The sequence below is a fragment of the Lactuca virosa genome, chromosome 1, assembly GCF_052849685.1.
Source record: "Lactuca virosa cultivar CGN04683 chromosome 1, Lactuca_virosa_CGN04683_v6, whole genome shotgun sequence".
NCBI lineage: Eukaryota > Viridiplantae > Streptophyta > Magnoliopsida > Asterales > Asteraceae > Lactuca > Lactuca virosa.
Genome location: NC_136426.1, coordinates 180,586,423 through 180,605,647, shown reverse-complemented (window position 1 = coordinate 180,605,647; position 19,225 = coordinate 180,586,423). Strand labels below are relative to the sequence as shown.

The 19,225-nt window shown below is 38.8% G+C and overlaps 1 long non-coding RNA gene across 1 annotated transcript; it reads left to right on the top strand.

The window, feature by feature from the left end:
* Window positions 1-541: 541 nt before the first annotated feature.
* Window positions 542-1,444, top strand: LOC145107612 (uncharacterized). Its single transcript, XR_013707904.1, has 2 exons — window positions 542-700; window positions 868-1,444. It is a non-coding gene; the product is annotated as an uncharacterized LOC145107612 (long non-coding RNA).
* The last annotated feature ends 17,781 nt before the right edge of the window (window positions 1,445-19,225 follow it).

The window sequence follows — 19,225 nt, the reverse complement described above, 5'->3', positions numbered from 1 at the left end:
AATTAAAAATAATTGAAAATACCATTTAATTTCACTATAAGAGTATTTTAGTCGGTTAAGATAGATTTAAAAAAGGAAAATTTCAAATTTTTTAGGGATAATTAGTTTTCTTGATTAAATGAACATCTTTAAGTATGTCAGGATATATATTTCTGACAAAATATATATTTTGATTAAATGAATATCTTTAAAAAAAACAACATTGTTGAAACATTAGTTGAAAAATAACAAGTTATAAATATTGTAATAAAATTATATATATTCTAACAGAATGTTATAAAAATAATGTTATAAAAATGAAATAAATTCTTAAAAAACATAGCATGCTTAAATATAGAATTCTTGAACAAATGCAAGTGATCTTCTTCACATGTATTCTTAAACAATAAAACTGAAGCCTCCTTATCTTTTGGAAGCTGATCCGTACACAATACGATTTTGTCGTACACAACAATTTTACAGGGATAGACAATTATACCCTTTCTTTATTTTATATTTTATTTATACCCTGCTGTTCTACAACCCTTCCCCACTTGTCATCACAATCAGTTACGAACCTTCGCCCAAAAAAAAGATACGGCCTTCGCTTCCACCATCGCCCACCGCGCTTGCTTCACCCCAGTCGCTGCCTCCGGCTTCTCCACCACCGTTGCCACCTCCAGCTGACTCCACCGCCGTCGCCCATCACATATCATTACAGGTACACACTAATGTCTTGTACAATTTCAATTTTGTTTCTAGTTTTTGATTGTTTCATGTACAAACATGTATCAATGTGTGTATTAACCGGTTTGCAAAATCACTGAATTAGAATCGTGAACTGATTTGGAATTGTGTGTATTATTGATCATAATCGTTGGGTATCAGTGGGGAAATTTGGGGTTTTCAATGAAGACTGAAAGTGGCTGCTATTGGAGAGCCTTTGGTGCTCTGTTGCAGCGAAGAAGACAACTTCTGGTTTCAGTTTATTTATCAGAAGACATTGGCCTCATGTAACTGCTGTTTCTTCTGTTCGTTATCTAGGTTACGCTCCTGGTCTATTAATGGTAGGAATCTTCACCACTCTAATGGTGTGATGATTTGGGTGAAAAGAGTGAAAGGACACAGTTTAGAGAACCAAAGGTTCTAGAGTCGTTTATTGAAGATGACATTACAGAGAGAAACTAATTTCTGTGTTCATGGTGAGGAAGATGAACAGGTCAGAACCCATGAAAATGAAGTCGATGAAATGGAAAGAGTTATTGTGAAGTATAATATGTACACATGTTTGATATTTTTTAAGTTTATACGTAACAAAAAAATCTAGGGGTAAAAGTATTTTTTTTAGTGATAAGGGGTAAGATGTAAAGTTTGGTAAAATAGGAAAAAGGGTAAAATTGTCTAATCATAAGAAATTGTTGTGGATATCAAAAATTTGTTGGGTACAAATCAGGTCCCTTATCTTTTTGATTATTTAGGTCTGATCAGTTAGCAGGTCTACATGTGAAGAACATCGCCCTTCATAATTTTGAATGAATATTGGTCTTCCTCATCTTTAAGGCTTCCTCGTTCTAATAGAATATTGGTCATCCTCATGAAGCTGTCAATCTTGCAACCAAAAAAGCTAGCTTTTAGGAATGGAGCAATCCATCAAAATTTATAAAAAATACAAAAAAAAAAAGTTTATCCTCTAGATTATCAACTAAATTCTCAATTACAGAAGCAATGTTCGATAGAACTTAATCAACTTTGTACACGGTTGCAAATAGCGACATCCACATGGAGGGTGGGTGGTTGGAGTGGTGTCAAATTCAGGCTTCAAATCAAAATGAATGATACCTAATTCAATACTGTAATGCTTCCAAACATTGCCCTGTTATCCCCCCATTTTGCATGTTCAATAAACAATAAAATTCTAAACAATCTATTGAGATTCTGATTTGTTGATATTTACCACTGAAAAGCACATATCAGAAAATATAGATAAACAATCGCATTGTTCATTAGACCACTATCGATTCCGTTGGTAGGCCAAAACAAATTACTACCATCAAAAAATATAGATAAACACTTACATTGTCCAAATTCCTATGCCCTTTATCGCTACTTCATATTCTCCCATGCACAATCTATATAAAAACACCCAATTCAATAAAAACATTTCCTAATTAATTAAATTCATTAAATTATTCTTTCAAGATCGTTTATATAGTTTAATTACCACTGATGCGCCGCTTTTTACTTTGTATTGACTATCACTCTTTAGGTTGTTCCTTAATGTTGATTCCCGGTGTACAACATCTTCATCAGTCACAAATCCTGAATTGAGATTTAAGAATGCCGTATTTTTTCATAGATGTAAATTTTCATTAATCAAAATAAGTTAATTTTGCCTTTCTATTAGAATATAATCAATGAAAGGAATCACTACCTGAAAAAGCAACAACAGCCACAGTTCTACCTAGCATCTCTTTGATAGTTACAACAGATTTTTTAGGCAGTGGCAACTTGAAACCATATTTTGAAGGCATCACAAATGACATTTTCGACTTATCTTCATCTTCCAACTGAATATTTGCCGAAAATGGTAAATAAGAAAGATTAGAGAAGATTTTATAAACTTTATAAACATGTAAATTGTAATGGAGGTATGAACCTACCTTCTTACCATATTTCAACCCTTTTGAAATCACGTCAAGAAATCATGTGAATAGATTCATGGTGATTTCTCTGTTGTCACATCAAGTGTTGGGAGAGAGGCCAAGTCTTCAACGAAAATACCGATTTTTGCTGAGATATGGGCAGGGGCGGATTTAGGGGTGGTCCAGGGTGGCACCGGCAACCCCTAACTTTTCTGGCGCAGTGGAAAAAATTTCGAAAATTTTCAAAATTTTTATTTTTTCTATTATCGTGCAACCCCTGACTTTCCCGTGCAACTCCTACTGTGAAATCCTGCGTCCGCCACTGGATATGGGTGGCGTCGGGGCCGGTGATATGTTTATGAAGTCCTTCGTCGAGGATAACAGAATGGTGGGCTAGGGTTACTGCGCCGATGAAATAGAAAGGGGAGGCAGGCGATTGGATATAGACAGCTAGGGCTTTTTGGGTGGAAGAGTGAAGTTATTGAGGAGGAAGATGCAAACTTGAAGAATAGAATCGTACGCCTCACCAGTAAAAAGAGGTGGGTGTCTTGGCCGCCGACCACGAAGCCTCTGCGATCTGCATCTTCAAGATGATGATGGGTTTTAGAGAAAGAGTAGGAATGGGTGGCGGAGTTATAAGAACAACTGTATATAAATAAGAGGAAAAAATTAGGTTAAAATCAATATTACTAGCATGATTATAAGGAGTATTTTTGGAAGTTATTTATCAAATTACTAAATTACCCTTATTTATTTATTTAATTTTTAATTTTTTATTTAATTATGATTGGTCCACAATCATCCCTACATCCACACAATAACTAGTTATAATACTTAAACCTCTCTCTCTCTCTCTCTCTCTCTCTCTCTCTATATATATATATATATATATATATATATATATATATATATAGAGAGAGAGAGAGAGAGAGAGAATTATTCATTTTACACCGGCTAAACCTAGATTTACTCGATTTACAAAATTTACACTGCCGGAATTTTGTTACAAATTTTATACGATTATTATGCATGGTCAAACATCCTATCTAGTGGCTTTATTAGTTAGTAGTTAAGAGACACACACACATACTACTCACTATTAGAAAGGTTGAAATCGGTGGTCTTCATCAGATATTCATGCACCGAACAAAGTTTAAAAACTTACTAAAACCACTGACATATAATTGTGAATTCGTCGGCCAAAGGTGTGACACACACACACACATACACACACACACACATATATATATATATATATATCATACTTTAAATTTTCTTTTATTAACTAAATATAGTAATATTTAAATTCAATTTTACCAAATATGAAATAATCTAGTTAATTACTTGAATATTTCAAATCTGATTAGTCAAGAAACTAAATTCGATAAAGAATGAAATCCTTAACTAGTTCAAGTTTTTACAAAATTCCTAAAAACTCTCTAATATTTGAAAAACCCTGGGGTTGATCGAAAATCTAAGAGATTTTTGGTGTTCTTGAAAACCTTTGAATTTTAGCATTAAATCTTTTAATAAACTAAAATATCTAGTGCAAATATCATAGACTAAGGCTGTGATATCACTGGTAGGTTTTATTGATCAAAACAAAGAACAAATTCATGGCAACGAAAGTAATTATAATTTATTCTAAGGCAAATTAAGATCTAAATCCTACAAGGATTGTTGTGTAATAATATAAACAACATAGATAGTACAAGAGATATCAACCTTATAGAAAAAATTGTATTTTGATAGCTTGAAGATCCTTTAGTCAAATGCTTGAAGCTTGTGGATGTTACACCCCCGAACCAGGACGGCAGAAACGTCCGGGGGCGGATGACAGAGATGACTACCTGTTACTGGTTCCTGAGAATACAAGTCATTTTGAAAAGCGTCAACTATAAAGTTGCTGAGTTCATAATCACTTTTGTATGAAAAGTTTTGTAAATGCGTTGTTTAAAAATGGTTTGTATATCTCCAGGAAGTCCAATATTTTCTATAAAAATGAGTGGTAAGTCTTACATCAAAAACTAAAATGTATGTATGCATGAACTTTGTTTTTGTTACTTGTAATTGTAAAACGTATGTTCCTAGAAAATCCAATATTTCCTGATGTATGAAAAACTGTAGTCTTAAAACCCTAAGACCAGATGTAACCAATAGAATACTGAAAAGTAGTATGCAGTTTTATATTTTAATAAAACTGGTAGTCTTAAAACCCTAATCCCCGTATAGATTTATACACAACTATCTCGCTCTCCCTCCAGGAGACTCTGGTTATAATGCATGACTTAAAATGTACGCTAGGTAGGTACGGTGAAGTAAATGTCTCACTAGAGCATTAACGGATTTACGCGAACTATGACTCCCTTTAATTGTATAACAAAATGATTTCACTATTTGAAAATTTATGACAGTTGTTTTATGACACGTGTTTTATAAGTTCCATGACATACGTTTTATGACATGTGTCTTATGACACGCGAACTATACTGTCATCAATTTGTTTTGCATACCATTTTGTGTAAACTATTTATAACACTTTATATAAATGGTGGGTAGTGAATATGTCTAGTAGTAGTATATGTTAGAAAAATAGCATAATATTCTTGTGTTTAACCCCATCCAAATAGTGACGACAATGATTACTACCATTTTTACTAGAAAGGTTTATTTTTAATAAAAATCATCAAAAATTTGTAGTGTTGTATATCTCGTATTTTTTCGGTTGAACTTTCGTGACATAAAATAGTTGAATTTTGTCATCTTTACCATATGATTCACAATTTTTATAAAAAATAAACTATATGGTGACTTCAACATTTTGTACTTATATAAATTTTACTTTATAAAAGTAGTACATGTAAATATCCAAAGATCAAAATATTTTTGGACTTATATAAACATATGTTTTTGTTATACTTGTATATATATATATATATATATATATATATATATATATATATATATACCTATATCCACGATTTTAAAATATGTCACGATTTTGATGATGTCAACAAATGATATCAACCATATTATACAAGTAATTGTTCCATATTTAACATATAATCATAGTGCATGCAAGTGTCCAATGGACAAACTCATTTTAACTTATAACAACCTTGTAAATCACGATTTGTATGTGTAACATCCCAAAAATACAACCCAAAAATTTCGTTTTTAAAACATTATTAAAACCATCATTTCATTACCAAAGTATAAAACCATAAACTATGTGTTTCAAAATCTCATAATATCTATCACATATCAAATCTCATATCAAATGCCTTATCAAAATATTAGAGTAAAACTCCCAGGCTGAAGACTGTGGTATGTGCCATGCGATCATCCCGAGCCCTTCCCTTTGCTAGTGGAAGAACCTGAAACCAAAACTGAAAACAGTAAGCACGAAGCCCAGTGAGCTCCCCCAAACTACCACATACCATACAAGAACACATATAACACATACTGGGCATTGCCCACTGCATCGGGCCCCGCCCGACATCGGACCGAAGTCCGGAAAAACTTGGGCCCCGCCCACTGCATCGGGCCCCGCCCGACATCAGACTGAAGTCCGGAATAAAATGAACATAACATTAGCATGAACATATAACATAATCACATCTACTGCATCGGGCTTGCCCGGCATTGAACCGAAGTCCGGAACATATACACATTTCATAAACATGCATGAATCACGAAGACATCAAGCATACATAACTACTTCCCGGGACCACCCCGGCATCGGACTGAAGTCCGGAACTACTATCATCTAAACGAGTCAGTATTGTGGCCGTAGACCCGTTCCTACTGGAAGGAAACTCACCTCGTATGACTGACTGCTGAAAAACTGGGTGAGGGATCCCTATCTGCTGCTCCGACGACTCTCCGGATATAAATTCCGTAACAACACTTAATCAAAAACTGATAATCCTTCTTAGGGTAAAATGACCATTTTACCCCTGATTATAGTTAACGTCCTGACCAAAGTCAACCTTCTGGGTTGACTTACTCGCCGAGTCAACCTATTGACTCGTCGAGTTCTAGAACTCAGAAACCCTAAGATTCGCGACTCGACTCGCCGAGTCTCCATGCTAATTGACATCGCGACTAGACGAACTGACTCGTCGAGTCGTCCTTAGACTCGCCGAGTCCTAGCGTAATAAAAAAAGGGACATATCGACTCTAACTCGCCGAGTCCCTTCGTAGACTCGTCGAGTTCTGCAACTTTCGTGTCCAAGTCCTGTTCCACCCACTGAGTCACCACCTTCACTCACTGGTCCTACTCCAAATCAGAAAAGGAGTTAGGGTTCACGACCCGACTTGCCGAGTCCGAGAACAACTCGTCGAGTCCTCCTTGTGACATATCCATTTAGTCGATTCTAATCCATTTCAATGCTTCTAACTCATAGATCTGGACTCCTTAGACTAGCATTACACGTAAAGTTGCTAACTTTACATTCATGCATGATGTTATGAAGCTAAAACACTCATTCCAAGCCAAAAATGAAGGTCTATAACATGTCATGGAGTCATGGCTGAATAAAGGTGACAACTTTAGGCTTCTAAAGCTCAGAAATGTCCAGATCTGAAGTCGTTTCCTCCCCAAGGTTCAAATATAGGAATGACCTTGGAAAGGACCCAAAAAGTGAAAATATCAAGTCTATAAGGAGATCTAAATGGGTAGAAGCCAAGGTATTAGCTTTATACCTTTAATAACTCTGAGATGACCCAAGAACTCTAGATCTTCTGCCCTCCTTCGTTGTACTCACTCTTTGCCTTCCTTCTCCTAGCTTCATCCACACAAATGTAAGGAAAAATGGCTCAAGAATGCACAAGATTGATTAGGGTTTCGAGAGTAGGCTGTGAAGGTGATGGGGGCTGGGGTGAAGACCCATAATGTTTCTTAAATAGGGTGCAAACCCTAAGGATTAGGGTTTCCTCCTGATGGACCTACTCGCCGAGTCTATTCCTGACTCGAGTAGTCCACTTAAACCCCGCGATTAAACTGGCATCTACTCGACGAGTTAGGGCTACCACCTCGTCGAGTAGCTCTTATAAAATGAGCATTTAATGAAGTAAATACGTACCGGGAACGGGGCGTTACAATTCTCCCCCACTTGTCTTAGACTTCATCCTCGAAGTCTGCTGATTCTGAAAACAACTCCGGCTGGTGCTCCCTCATCTCCTCCTCGGGCTCCCATGTCCACTTTGAACCCTTCCGGTGCTGCCATTGCACCTTTACTAACTCTACCCTCTTGTTCCTCAGCTCTTTCGCCTTGCGGTCTAAAATCGTCACTGGTTTCTCGATGTAGTTCAGACTGTCATCAACCTGAATATCCTCAAAGGGTACCACTGCTGAATCATCCACTAAGCACTTCCGTAACTGAGAAACATGGAACGTGCTCTGGATCTGGCTGAGATTTGCTGGAAGATCTAATCGATAAGCAACCCGACCCACCCGGGCCAAAACCCTAAACGGACCAATGAACCTGGGGCCCAGCTTGCCCCGCTTCCAAAACCTGATAACACCCTTCCAGGGTGACACTTTCAGGAGGACCATATCATGGACCTGAAACTCCAAGTCTGAACGCCGCTTGTCGGCGTAGCTCTTCTGCCGGCTTTGAGCAGTCTGAAGCCTGCTCCGGACTTGCTGAATCTGCTCCGTGGTCTTGAGTATTACCTCCGTACTCCCCATGACTCTCTGACCGACATCACCCCAACAGATTGGGGTCCTACACTTCCTCCCATAGAGCATCTCGAAGGGAGGCCGGTCTATATTGGAGTGATAGCTGTTGTTATACAAAAATTCCGCTAACGGAAGATACGTATCCCAACTGCCACCGAAATCTAGCACACATGCCCGAAGCATGTCCTCGAGAGTCTGAATCGTCCTCTCGCTCTGTCCATCCGTCTGAGGGTGGAAAGCGGTGCTGAAATGGAGACGAGTACCCATCTCGTTGTGAAACCGCTTCCAAAATCTGGAAGTTAATTGGACATCTCAGTCTGACACCACCGAGACAGGCACTCCATGACGTGCCACTACCTCTCGCACATAAATCTCGGCCAACTTCTCGACCAATATGCTCTCTTGGATCGGTATGAAATGAGCACTCTTGGTCAACCGATCCATGATAACCCATATCGAATCGACCCCACGTGCGGTCCTAGGAAGCTTAGTAATGAAGTCCATAGTAATATCCTTCCATTTCCACACTGGAATGTCTAACCGTTGCATCTTGCCGTGGGGCCTCTGGTGCTCTGACTTAACCTTCCTGCAGGTCAAGCATCTCTCCACATACCAAGCTACGTCCCGCTTCATGTAGGGCCACCAGTAATCAGGTCGAAGATCCCTGTACATCTTCGTCGCCCCTGGGTGGATGGAGAATCGAGACTTGTGGGCCTTGTCCATCAACACCTGCCGTACTCCGCCCCAGTACGGTACCCAGACCCTCCCATGCAGGGTCAGCAATCCTCAACTATCATAATCAAACGAAGCTACTCGACCCACTATCCTCTCGCACTTCTGGCGCTCCTCCTTCAGGCCTTCAACCCGCGCCTCCCTAATCTGCTCCAGCAGTGGGGTAATCACTGTCATCCTCAGACTGATACCTCGGATCAGAGCCGCTACCTCCTTGCGGCTCAGGGCGTTGGCCACTACGTTGGTCTTGCCCGGGTGATAAAGGATCTCACAGTCGTAATGCTTTACCACATCTAACCACCGATGCTGCCTCATGTTCAGATTCGGCTGATCCATGAGGTACCTCAAACTCTTGTGGTCCGTGTAGATAGTACACGGGACCCCGTAGAGGTAATGCCGCCAAATCTTAAGGGCGAACACCACCACCCCCAACTCCAAATCATGCGTCGGGTAGTTAGCCTCGTGAGGCTTCAACTGTATCGAGGTATACGCTATCACATGCCCCCGCTGCATCAACACTGCTCCCATTCCTGTGATCGAAGCGTCACAGTAGACTACAAAGTCATCTACTCCCTCTGGCAAGGTAAGAATCGGTGCCTCGCACAGTCGCTGCCTGAGCGTCTCAAAGGCTATCTGCTGCTCAGGACCCCAGCGAAACACCACCGACTTGTTGGTCAGCTGGGTCAGTGGAACTGCTATCTTGGAGAAATCCTGGATAAATCTCCTGTAATACCCTGCCAAACCCAGGAAGCTCCGAATGTCGGATGGAGACTTCGGGATCTCCCACTGCATCACGGCCTCTATTTTGGCCGGATCTACCAAAATACCCTCCTAGTTGACGAGGTGCCCAAGAAACTGCACGTCGCGCAACCAGAACTCACACTTGGAGAACTTCACGAAAAGTCTCTCCCTCCTCAGTGTCTCTAGCACCTCTCTCAGGTGCTCCTCATGCTGCTCTTGAGTCTTGGAGTAAACCAAGATATCGTCAATGAATACTATTACAGACCGATCCAACATCGGCCTGCACACGCGATTCATGAGCTCCACGAACGTGGCTGGAGCATTGGTGAGCCCAAACGGCATCAACACAAACTCATAGTGACCATAGCGGGTCCTAAAAGCGGTCTTCTGCACATCATCATCTCTGACCCGCATCTGGTGATATCCGAACCGTAGATCAATCTTGGAGAACCAAGATGCTCCCTAAAGCTGGTCGAACAAATTATCTATCCTCGGGAGTGGGTAACGGTTCTTCACCGTCACCTTGTTCAGCTCCCGGTAGTCTATGCACATACGGTGCGACCCGTCCTTCTTCTTTACAAACAGGATCGGGGCTCCCCATGGCGAACTGCTCGGCTTGATAAAACCCTTGTCTAGCAGCTCCTGCATCTGCGTAGACAACTCCTGCATCTCGGGAGGAGCCAACCGATATGGTGCCTTGGCTATCGGAGCCGTACCAGGGACCAGGTCAATCCGGAACTCAACCTGTCTCTCTGGAGGTATCCCACGCAAATCCTCTGGGAATACGTCCGGGTACTCTCGCACTATTGGTACATCATCGACCGTCACCTTACCCTTATCCCGGGTATCCATGACGTAAGCAACATATCCCGCGCAACCCTGCTGAAAGTAACGTCTCGCTCTCGCTGCTGAACAGAGAATCGGTCCGCGCTGTGGTGTCTCACCCTGAATCACTAATTGTCACACCCTGCTAAAGCGGAAACACGAGGCGTGGCAGTATAAAGGGTTTCATAGCAAAAGTTAAAAGACAACACCAACCATAGTATTAGAAATCATTACAAATTTACAATGGGTTTGAACAACTTTTAAAAGAAATTACAATGTAAATTGAAATACAACACATGCGAATGCTCGTAAAAGTGAAGTGTCCCTAAGTGCCACTTACTCGATGATTCCTGAAAAAGCATGTAAAACGAGCGTCAACTATAAAAATAGTTGGTGAGTACTCACAAGTTTATAACATAATATAGTTTGAAATTCATGATAATCTGAATATTGATAAAAGTTTCCATAAACAAATGTTCATTGCTAAAATAAGTAAATAAGTTTTCATGAATAGAAGTTCGTTGCTAAAGCGAGTAATAAAGTTTCCATAAATAGAAATATATTGCAAAAATGAGTATTAAGTTTGCATAAACAAAGTTCGTTGTCATCATGAGAGATAAAGTATGTTGCCCAAATGAGATGCAACGTTTATATTCTCATGGGAAATAAAGTTTGTTACTAAAATGAGTAAACAAGTTTTATTGCTATAATGAGCAATCAAGTTCATTGCTACAAGGAGCAAACAAGTTTGTTACTATAAGAAGCAACCAAGTTTGTTGCTAAAACAAGTAAATAAGTATTTAGTAACAAAAGTTCGTTTTTATAATAAGATACAAAGTTTATTGCTATAATGAGAAACAAAGTTCATTGCTATAATTAATAAAAAAGTTTGTATGTACATGAGCAAACAATGAGTTCCCAACCAAGCCTATGACTGATGCCCTATCAAGATCTATGCTTATCGTTCCATAGATTATATGGTATCATGCACTCAAGCAATCGGGCGAGTGAGGAGTTGTCAATTCCTAATAGCGCTATCCACAATGACCATTGGCTCAAAGAGTTAATGGTTGGAGTAAAGTATAAGGGAAGGGACTTAAGCCGATAAGTTCTCATGTTTCGTGTTGCATAGACATACATAGCAGAATATAGCAAAATATAGCAATCGAGTTTGATACGAATCAACTTAAATACAACGAACAATAAATAGTTTTTCGGACATGCTTTTCCACCCCAAAACATAAAAACCGAAAATAGGGGAGTGCGTGAATACTCACAATATGCAAAATATAGTTATCAAGTTTATACGAGTCAACTAAATATAATGAACATAAATAGTTTAGGACATGCTTTTCCACCCCAAAACATAAAAACTGAAAATAGGGGAGTCGTGAATACTCACAATGCATTGAGATGATGCAAATGGTGCCTTGAACTACGCTCCACGTGTACCACTACCGATTCCTACAATAATGGTATTCGCTAGTGAGTCTCTAATCGAAATCTAACACTTGTATACTTACTACTACAATAGAATTATGCCAGTATTGTGTCAAAATTTAATATTGACAAGTTACAAACATTTTTCTGTGAAAATTAAATTTCAATGAATCAATTGTTATATAACAATTTAAGTGTAAATTCTCATTATTGAAATGTTAATATTTAACATTTTAAGAGGTGTTCTAATGATTAAATATTCAAAAACTAAATCAATTTACTTCTAAATTTCCCGAACTTTGTATTTCAGTTTTAATTGAAGTCAAAGACGTTAAGATAAATTTTCTTGAATTTTTGATTTGTCTAACTATTTTTCACCATTTAATTCCTTGAATAATCATAAAATAATGGAAAAACAGTAAATTATCATGAAAAATTCTTATAATTATAGTGTAACTATTTTACAGTGTACATAATCTGGGAAAAATATTAATATGTGTTTTCAAAAAGTTTAACACAATTTTTCGGATTTTTGTACATTTAAGTGTATTAAATCTTGGGAAAATAGAAGAAAAATAGCATACAGAAGATAAAAATCATCAAAAATTTTATGTATCATCCTAACATATTATAAGAGTTTCTGGTAAATTTTCATGAGTTTTGGATGAGTAAAACTATTTTTCCTGTTTTTAGTCCATTATAAACACAAAAATTCAAGAAAAATAGATATACATTTTGAAAAATTCCCAAAATATTTTTCTGAGTCTTAAATATAAGGTACAAGCTGCGAAAAATAAGAAATAATATTTTCACATTCCCTAAAGTGGTTTTATGATTTATTGGAGCTAAATAAAAAGAAAATTAAAAACTACACTAAACAGTAACAAAAATCGATGAAACTTCATGAGAGATGTTTATTAACTTAAAGGGTCATCCACAAATATTTCCAGAATTTATTTACAAGTGTAAGTATTTTATATGCTTTAACACTCTATTTTCTTATTATTTTCATATAAAAATATAGAAAATATATATTGAGCTGGAATTTTCCAGAATGCATCTTCAACCAATTTAATAACAATGAAAAATTGTTTTCTTATTTTTGATGTCGAAAAACATGCCTAAAGGCGCAAACAATTATAGAGAAAACTTGATTCTTGTGATTTTGGTAAAGATTATTGATGTTACTTTGAGAATTTTTGCAACATGTTCCAAAGACTTTTGAATCAGGATCTTTTTATACCTCTTAATACATGATGTTAAGTGCTGAAGTTAATTTTTACTTGATTTTTAGTGATGAATAAGACCTTTGAACGTGCAATACAAAACTAGTATTCACAAAAAGGTGCTGATTGAGCAACAATTTTGTAAAAATTGCTAAAAATCGAAATATTGGAATTTTCCAGTGAGGTCAGATGGGATTGAAAGCTAACTAAAAATATTCTATTTCAGAAATATAATATCGAATTTTGGTTAAGAAATGAGTGAGATATGGCAGTTTAAAGTCAGGTAAAGAAATCTGGCAGATTGTATGCATGATGATTGGTTAGAAAAGTGAGTTTTCATCATTTCTTTGAGTAAATCTTTTGAAATATTTTAAAGATATCATGATAAACTTATATTCTAGTCATGTTTCTAGAGATCAAAAGATTAAAACTTATCAAAATGTATACATGCATTTATGAACAAAATTTTGTTTCTCAAAAACTCTTAACTTGAGTTTGATGTTTTAATCCTTTAAATCGATTTTTGCACTAAGATCATGAACATGCAACCTTGTTTATCATACATGCATGGTGTTAAAACACATCCATGATGTTCTAAAACCCATTTTAACAAAAAGAAAACAAGTTTGAAGAAGATGAAGAAGTAGAAGTCGGTTTTTGAAGTAAAATGCATATGCATGGCTTAAATCATTGTTGTGGATCTTCAAGAGATGTATGTTCTTTACCTTAAATTTATTTGTGGCTTGAAAAACCCTTATGAATCTCCATAATTTCGTGGTTAAGAGGTTGTGGTTGTGGTGTTTGGAGAAAAAAAAATTAGAGAGAAGGTAGAGAGAGTTTTCTAGAGAGAGAAAGAAGAGAGATGTGTGTGTGTTAGAGAATGAGAATGTGAGAGAGAGATATGGGAAGAGAGGGGTCCAAAAATTTGAGTATAATACCCCTTTCTCATTTATTTTGTTTTATAAAATTTAAGTTCTTTTATAAAATATCTAAATTTTATATAAAATGTGCACTAAAATCAAGTTTTTATTCATAAAACCTTGATTTTTGATTTATAAATTAAGGGTAAATGTTAATGAGTTAAATTTTATTTTCCTTGAATGAATTTTTATAATTTTAATTATTATAAGATCATATTATGAGGCTCATAACTATTTTTATAGAATTTTTAAGGTTAAATTTCATAAATTTAGGTTTTTAGGGCATTTAGGGTTTTTGAGATTTGTAAACCTTTGGATATCAAAATCAATAGAATCTTTGAGACTTAAATTTATCTTATGGTATTATGACTATTTTCATAGTTATAAATAATGTTTGTAACTTATTTTATCGGTTTATTGGCATTCTATGTAGTGATTCCGAGATTCAAGCGAAATTGAGGAATCAAGTATACTAGTCCTAGTTTTCAACTCTGACTTAAGTTCCCACGAGACTAGGACCTAATTTCTACCACTAGGTCAAGTGCATGATGTGTGTATATGATTCATGAAAAGGTGTTCGAATAAAAGAGTGACCTAAATATGGATATTCATTACAGTTAAGTAGTTGTAGAATTCACATATCAATGTGAAATCTAATTATACTATCCATTGATTCTAATTGTTTCCAACTTTCTAGTAGGTTATAACTTAGTTTCTAGTTACTAAGTCTAGTATGTTTCGTGCCTACACGTACAACTAAGTTTATCAAATCTAGAACCGACTCGAATTTTGACGGTTGTCACACTAACTCTCCCCCACTAGGAGTGCGAACCCTCACTAGATGCAGCTCGCAATCAATCATCGCCCTGTTGGGGCTCAACCAATCCATACCCACTATAACCTTATTCCCTCGCAGGGGAATAGGGACCAAGTCCACCGAAAACTGCTCATCAAATAACTGAAGTGTACATCCTCTATGAACTCTCGCGACCCTGACGGTCCTATCATTTGCTATCTCAACGTCAAGTGGGCAATCCAACTCCCCCGGGGCTCTCCTAAATCGCTTGCTAAGTGCAAGCGACACAAACGACCGGCTAGCCCCCGAATCAAACAATACCATATCTGAAATGTCGTTCACTAGGAACGAACCTATAAACAACACACAAACATGAGTAATAGTCAAAAGTAATAAAGAGAACATGGAGAAAATACATACCAGCAACCACATCAGGAGTCGCTCGTGCCTCCTCTGCTGTCAACTGGAAGGCTCTGCTCTTTGCCACCGACGCCTCAGCACGACCTTGTCGGACGTCTGTAATCCTCAGTGTGGTAGGAGCGGGCACCAGCACTTGTCCTGCAGGTGCTAAACTCGGACACTGGGACTTCTTGTGTCCCCTCTGATTGCAATGGAAGCAAATCAGATCAGTTGCTATGGTGGGAGTGTTAGTAGCTGTACAATCCCTACTCATATGCCCAGTCCGACCGCACTTGAAGCAGCCAGAACTCCCCGCCTTGCACACCCCATCGTGCAACCTGCCACACATGTCACACCGATTGTGGCTCTGCTGTCCCCTAGACCTGTGATCAGACACCTTGGGCTTTTTGCCCGAACCTGCTACGCCCGACGCCACCTCTAGCTTCCTCTTCCTCTCCATCTCCAGATCAATCTCCCTCTCACGAGCCCTCACGATCATGTCCTCCAGCGTCTTGCAGCTGGAGCGGCTCACAAACTGACGGATATCACTCCGCAACATCTCATGATATCGGGCCGTCTTCATCTCCTCGTCCGCTACATACTGCGGAACAAGGAGAGCCCTCTCCCTAAACTTGGCGGTAATCTCCGCCACAGTCTCTGTCGTCTGCTGGAGGTCCTGAAACACCCTAGCAAGCTGTTGCACCTCAATAACATGTGCGAACTCGGCTCTGAACCTAGTCATGAAATCACTCCATGTCATAGCATCCAACGCAGTGTCATCTCCAATGGCTCTCCCGACCTCCCCCCACCAATCTCGTGCCCTGTCATCCAGAAGACAGGATACTAATCTGACCTTGTCCCCCTCGGGACATCTGATGGTGTGGAACGCGTTGGCGACATCCGCCAACCATCTGGTATTCGCAATGGGGTCCCGAGCCCTATGGTAGTCGGGAGCCCTATGGTAGTCGGGAGCTCATACTGACTAATCTGTACTAGCATGTAGTTCTCATAAAGCTGAACACATATAACAGGCACATAAGGCATCCTTCCTAGATACTTAGTCCTAATCTAGCATGATGTTCTAATAAAGCTGATAACATAACATAAACTTGTATGGGTAATTTGGGAGTACTTACTTGAGCTCGTCTGATTGCATGCACCACATCCTTTTTCTCTTTTCAAAGTTCTTTTCTATTTTCAAAATCCTTTTTTCTAAAAATGATTTTGTTTTGAAAATTTCTATACCAATTCCTTAGTTTGAGTTCAGACACACCCGAAAGCGTGCCTGAATCCCTCAAACCAAGGCTCTGATACCAACTTGAATCATCCAAAAAATACAACCCAAAAATTTCGTTTTTAAAACATTATTAAAACCATGATTTCATTACTAAAGTATAAAATCATAAACTATGTGTTTCAAAATCTCATAATATCTATCACATATCAAATCTCATTTCAAATGTCTTATCAAAATATCAGAGTAAAACTCCAAGGCTGAAGACTATGGTGTGTGCCATTTGATCATCCCGAGCCCTTCCCTTTGCTAGTGGAACTACCTGAAACCAAAACTGAAAATTGTAAGCACGAAGCTTAGTGAGCTCCCCCAAACTACCACATAGCATACAAGAACACATATAACACATACCAGACATTGCCCACTGCATCGGGCCCCGCCCGGCATCAGACCGAAGTCCGACATAAATTGCACCCCGCCCACTGCATCGGGCCCCGCCCGACATCAGACCGAAGTCCGGAATAAACTGAACATAACATAGGCATGAACAAATAACATAATCACATCTACTGCATCGGGCTTCCCCGGCATCGGACCGGAGTCCGGAACATATACACAGATCATAAACATGCATGAATCACGAAGACATCAAGCATACATAACTACTTCTCGAGACCACCCTGACATCGGACCGAAGTCCAGAACTACTATCATCTAAACGGGTCGGCATTATGGTCGTAGACCCGTTCCTACTGGAAGGAAACTCACCTCGTATGACTGACGGCTGAAAAACTGGGTGGGGGATCCCTATCTGCTGCTCCGACGACTCTCCAGCTATATATTCAATAACAACACTTAATAGAAAACTGATAATCCTTCTTAGGGTAAAATAACCATTTTACCCCTGGTCATAGTCAACGTCCTGACCAAAGTCAACCTTCTGGGTTGACTTACTCGCCGAGTCAGCCTATTGACTCACCGAGATCTAGAACTCAGAAACCCTAAGATTCGCGACTCCATTCGCCGAGTCACCCTATGACTCGCCGAGTCTCCATGCTAATCGACATCGCGACTAGACGAACTGACTCGTTGAGTTCTTCAACTTTCGTGTCCAAGTCCTACTCCACCCACTGAGTCACCACCTCCACTCACTGGTCCTACTCCAAATCAGAAAAGGAGTTTGGGTTCACGACCCTACTCGCCGAGTCCGAGAATAACTCGCCGAGTCCTCCTTGTGACATATCCATTCAGTCGATTCTAATCCATTTCAATGCTTCTAACTCATAGATCTGGAGTCCTTAGACTAGCATTACACGTAAAGTTGCTAACTTTACGTTCATGCATAATGTTATAAGCTAAAACACTCATTCCAAGCCAAAAATGAAGGTCTATAACATGTCATGGAGTCATGGCTAAATAATGGTGACAACTTTGGGCTTCTAAAGCTCAGAAATGTCCAGATCTGAAGTCCTTTCCTTCCCCAAGGTTCAAATCTCAGAATGACCTTGGAATGGATCCAAAAAGTGCAAATATAAAGTCTATAAGGAGATCTAAATGGGTAGAAGCCAAGGTATTAGCTTTATACCTTTAATAAGTATGAGATGATCCAAGAACTCTAGATCTTCTGTCGTCCTTCGTTGTACTCACTCTTTGCCTTCCTTCTCCTAGCTTCAACCACACAAATGTAAGGAAAAATGGCTCAAGAATGCACAAGATTGATTAGGGTTTCGAGAGTAGGCTGTGAAGGTGATGGGGGTTGGGGTGAAGACCCATAATGTTGCTGAAATAGGGTGCAAACCCTAAGGATTAGGGTTTCCTCCTGATGGACCTACTCGCCGAGTCTATTCCTGACTCGTCGAGTAGTCTACTTAAACCCCGTGATTAAACTGGCATCTACTCGACAATTTAAGGCTACCAACTCGTCGAGTAGCTCTTATAAAATGAGCATTTAATGAACTAAATACGTACCAGGAACAGGGCGTTACAGTATGTGTGTATGCATGAGATTTTCGACATCACTTGTCCAAAAATTCCATAAACAAGTTGGTGCATGCAAATATCCATTGGTTAAACGAAACTTGACTTGTATTCCCCCCCTCCCCCGCGAAAAGCATGAAAAACATGAAAAACTTAGGGGTATGAAGCTCACCTTGGTATTTTTGTGGGTTGTAGGAAGGAAAAGTGAAGAAGATGTCGAGCCTAGCCTTGCACGATCTTGAAGGGATTCTCGAAATGCAAGTGTTCTAAGGATTTAACACACCACAAGAGTGTGTAAACATGAAGTTTTTTTAGCTTAAAGATACATAAAACACTTGGAATTTACAAGAACACTTACCTAATTCTATGAACCACTTTGAAGGAATATTACTTCTTGAAGCTCCTTGTTCGAGTTTTAGAGAGAATAATGGGAGGAAGTGAAGTGGAAATGAAGTAAAATTGGTGAGAGTGGGCGGGAACATCCCCTCTTCAGCCTCAAATATTAAAGGGGGAGAGGTACCACCCTTTTACCTTTGCATGGTGGTCCCTTTTTTGTTGTGCATGGAAGCATGATAGGTTGTTAGATGTTTTGCTAGGTTGTCTTATGGTCCAAGAGGTGTAAAGTGGT